This window comes from Quercus lobata, chromosome 10 (assembly GCF_001633185.2).
Source record: "Quercus lobata isolate SW786 chromosome 10, ValleyOak3.0 Primary Assembly, whole genome shotgun sequence".
Lineage (NCBI taxonomy): Eukaryota > Viridiplantae > Streptophyta > Magnoliopsida > Fagales > Fagaceae > Quercus > Quercus lobata.
The window spans coordinates 24,054,577-24,059,204 of NC_044913.1; the positions used below are offsets into that span (position 1 = coordinate 24,054,577).

General features: G+C 34.8%; 1 long non-coding RNA gene across 1 annotated transcript; it reads left to right on the top strand.

The window, feature by feature from the left end:
- Positions 1–554: 554 nt before the first annotated feature.
- On the top strand, positions 555–1,624 carry LOC115963000. The gene is made up of 2 exons (XR_004085659.1): positions 555–1,270; positions 1,392–1,624. It is a non-coding gene; the product is annotated as an uncharacterized LOC115963000 (long non-coding RNA).
- The last annotated feature ends 3,004 nt before the right edge of the window (positions 1,625–4,628 follow it).

Sequence of the window (4,628 nt, forward strand, 5' to 3'; positions counted from 1 at the left end):
AGCAAGTACCTAAGGAGATTGAGAGAGTCATGGTTGGTGTAGAAGCTTACTTGAGCATCAGAAGGCATGCTTCTGAAACTGGTTTATCTTTTTTTGAAGATGATGATGAAACTGAGAATGGTGAAAAAGTATGGTTTTTATGGTTTTATTGGCATGGGATGTTAATAGTTCAACAACATATGATTTTCTTTCTGTTTTATTTCTTATTTTTCTAAATATGGAATTTAATAATTACTCATAAAAAAAAGGAATTTCCTCTGTGCATAGTTTTAAGGGTAATGCTTTCTATTTCCTCTGTATTCAAATTGGAAAGTGCCTGCCTCTGACCTAAGCCTCATGAAATTCAGTCTTTTATTGGAGTGGGGGTGGGGGGGTGGGTGTTGGTGCGCTCTCACACAGAGAGAGAGAGAGAGAGAGAGAGAGAGAGAGAGAGAGGTGTGAACTTGTTTTGCATTGTGAAGCCAAAAATTGTCATTAGATTTTGGTAGAATCTGTAAGAGACCTGGTTCCAGAATCTTAGTTTACCTGGAATTGAACTTGCTGGGTGAAGCCAAACTGCTTCACAGTTGATGTTGGTAAATATGTTAAGATTTTTTTTATGGGTTTCTGACAAAGAAGGTTTGGTTTTGGACTAGCTCCTCAAAACTAATCCATTATTTGCAAGAAAGAAATAGATTTCCTGGTTTTATTGTATGTACAATGCTTGATGTGGATATTTTAATTGAGGATTTTGATCTGCATTTATTCAATGAAATATGGACTTATCAAAAGAAAAAAAGAAAGAAAAAGAAATTGAAGATTTAAATTGATATTTTATTAGGAAGGTTATCAGGCCTCTTTTTCTGTAGGCCCATGAATCGTGATAACACTCTTAACAGTGCTTGCTAAACAAAACATGACATGGCCAAAACTAGTGCTGTAGTAGTTGACGTTGTTCTTATGTTTAATTTATTTATTGTTCCTCTACCCATCAAAATTGTCACATTTTATGATTTTTAGTTCTATTTATTATTTAAGTGTGCGGGGTTCAAGTCTTAAGAGTGGTCACTTGCCTCACTTCATGCAATAAAATGCAGGAGAGTAGACTGTATCCAAGTCACCCATCCTAAGAATCCACTATAGTGGAAATGGCATTGGATAATGACCCTTTTATGTTTATCTGTGATGCAGCTCTTCTTGGCTTTGTTGAAGGTCCTCTGTTTACCCTGCAGTGTCTCTGTGAGGTGACTACTTCATTTGGGTGACAGATGGGATGCTTGCACATCTCCAAGTAATTTATGGCTTCTTGACTAGGAAGATCTGCACATTAATTTTGTCTCATTGCTGTTACATATTTAATTTTTACTCAAATAAATTTCTCAGGCTTTATCTTATTTATTTCTATTGAGCAGATCCTATTGGAAGCACGAGCTATTTATCCTAATCTTTCAAAAGCTTGGTTTAGCTCCTGAAAAGGTATACTAATTTTTGTGTTGTTTCTGTTTGTCGATGTTGAAATCTTCTATGATTTATTGCCCTGTTAAGCGCAAGTTGTGTGGGTTTTCAAGTCTTAGGCTGTATGGTGCAATTGTAAAAGTCTCAGGTTTTCAAGTGCAAGTGCGCAGGTCAAAGTCTTGATAGCAGACATTTCATGCAAAAAAATGTTGGAGTAGGGACTGTTAGTCAAACTACCCCTTCTAGGACCCTAGTGGGATCGGGATCAGCATTGGGTAATGACCCCGTATAATATAAGCATTAAGAGTCCTGCTGGTATGCCTTATTCTGATGCTGCTTTCTAATATGGTTTTGTGAATGTTGATGCTACATTATGTGGCCTCAGTTTTTTGGGTGTGCTTGTCTTTGTGTCTAAGGGTCAGACTCCTCTAATCACCAGACTTTGATTGATCAGTCTATGTTTATGGGTTTTCTTTACGAGTGATCTAGAGATACTACTGATTTTATTTTTATTACATAAGCTTTACAAATTGATGTGTCAACATTTAAACATAATACAAAGTAATTAAATAAATATTTATTATACTGTTGAAGTGGTACCAATCATATTTATTACCATTTCAGATAGTAAATTTTTTGTAGTAAAATTGGTAGTACATTTTTTAATGTTTTTCTTGACATAATCACTAGCTTCATAACGTGTCTATTTGAGGGCGAACGTGTTGTAAGATTTCACAATTCTTATCGTTTATCCCTTTTCATTTTTTTATTTTAAGAGGGGAAAAAAAAAATTCCATTCCATATTTTGTTATGTTTTGCATGGGCACTCATCAAATATAGAGATGTTTGACATGGTCATGGCATACACTGCTTTCCAAATAGTTATAGAATGGTGGTAAAAGTTTGAAAATTGAAATGGCTTAATATATCAATATAGTAAAATTTTAAAAATTGTATTTATACTTTCCTACTATTTTTGATGCTTACTGTTCGGACAATTTATCTTGTCCTGCCTGTAGAATTTGTTGGTGACGTCTATGTTAACCAAATCTATTGATCAATATCCACAATCAACTGTGCAAAAGCCAGATGAACCAGAGAAAGCAAGCGAAGAACTCGAGGCTCACCCCAATTCGGTACAAATGGGGTCGAACCTATGGTAGGAGATGGAGATGAAGTGATGACAGATGTAGAGGCTGATATAGATGATGATTTGACCGTTGACATGGAAGCTTTTGAAGAAATAGTTGGAGCATCAGAAATAAAATCCGAACCAACTACTAATTCTTAGTCTTGGGTGATTATTTTCGGTCAGTTGAATGCCTCAATTTTTACCGAGCTAATGGCTCAATTTCATTGGAGTTCTGGATTTCTAAATGCGCGTGGTTGGCCCAGTGTACTCTGCTTCTGGGTTTGGTAAACTTCATGATAGCGTTAAAGGAAGGATAGATCCTTGGCTCAATATCCCAGGTGCTGTATTTATAACATAACATGAGATCGAAGATTACTTGGCTTTTCATCCGCTTATCAAGAAAAAAAAAAAGTGAGAGGATTACTTGGCTTTTCAGGTATTAAATTGGTAGTGATGTATTAAATTAATAACTTGTGAACGAATTTAAGCTCTTTATTGGATTTTAAATACTCAGGTGCAAGATAGTAGCTCATTTGTTTTTGAGAAACAAACACACGCACACACAAGGATGGGCTCTAACACAGGCACGCAACAAACCCTACTCTAAAGCCATAATAGATAAGTAGTTCAATTTTAGAACATATGTGACATCTTAGAACTTGTATTTTAAAAATATTTTTCCTCATTGCTGAAGGCATTAAGTATATATAATGTTGAGTCAATTGGTTGTAATGAAATGCTTTTGGTTTATTCCCATATATATAGATTTGTAAATTAAGTTAAGCAATTTTTTGCAGAGAGTTTATTAAAGAGCACGATCGTTGGCTACTACCGATAATTGGTGGCATAATTTCCAATTTCCATTTTAACTAAATTTTAAAACTAAGTCTAATGTGATATTCAAATATTAATTCATAAGAGGTCTCAAGAATACGGAGGAAAAAAAAATTCTATTTACAAGAGGATGGCTTTATTTCCTGCAATTTAATTCATTGGAAAATTTGATGTTTTATTTGACTTCTAAAGAGAGTAGAGTTGTTGTGATTGCAAAGAGAAGGGTAGAGCTACCAAGGAGAATTCATAGTTACAATATATCTTTTGATGGTATTTTGTTTAGAGAAGATGAAATTATGGATTATTTTTATGGAACAGGTTGAATGAGTTACAAATTTGAATTATTAGGAGTTTTTATTTTCTTGTTTTTGAATGGGATTTTTTTGTTGAATATTGTAAAAGAATGAAGTTTCTGGAAACTGAGAGAATTCTTATTGATTCACAAAATGAAAATGTCAAAGTGTACAAAATAATTAACCTCTTCGTTTATATATACAAAAACAGAGGCAGGAAAAGCTAAAATATCCTAACTAACTTCCTGATCTAACTAACTTCTAATTCCACCATTGGATGTGTGACACTTGTGCTTTCCTCTAACAAATTTAGACTTGCATCCACGTACATGATCTCCACGTGCCTTCATTAAGCAATACGCTGCCATTTTCTGTATAACTTTATTCCTTTCATTAAAACTACCCGTTGTCGTTTTTCTCTTTGTTTGTTGCTCCTCTTTGTCGTTTAACTTGAATTCTTGTGCTGCTGAATCAGTTTCAACACTCCCCCCAAGTCCTGAACTTTAAGTTCTGAGACTTGAACTGAGGATTGTGTCTTTAATTCCCTTGGAGTAAAAATATGCTTTAAACCTAACTTTCTTGAAAGTCTTGCAAAAGCTGAAAACCCCAGAGCCTTAGTAAATATGTTTGCTACCTGAGAATTAGTAGCTACATGAAATGTTTTAATCATACCCTCCATGATCTTATCTCTCACCAAGTGATAGTCTACCTCGACATGCTTTGTTTTTTCATGGAACACTGGATTTGCAACTATATGCAGGGCTGCTTGGTTGTCACAAAACAACATAGCTGGCTTGGCATGATCTACCTTTAAATCCTTAAGTAATTGTAACACCCAAGTAATCTCATAGGTCACACTTGCCATTGCTCTGTACTCAGCTTCAGCTGAGGACCTTGAAACAACTCCTTGCTTCTTAGATTGCCAAGAAATCAAT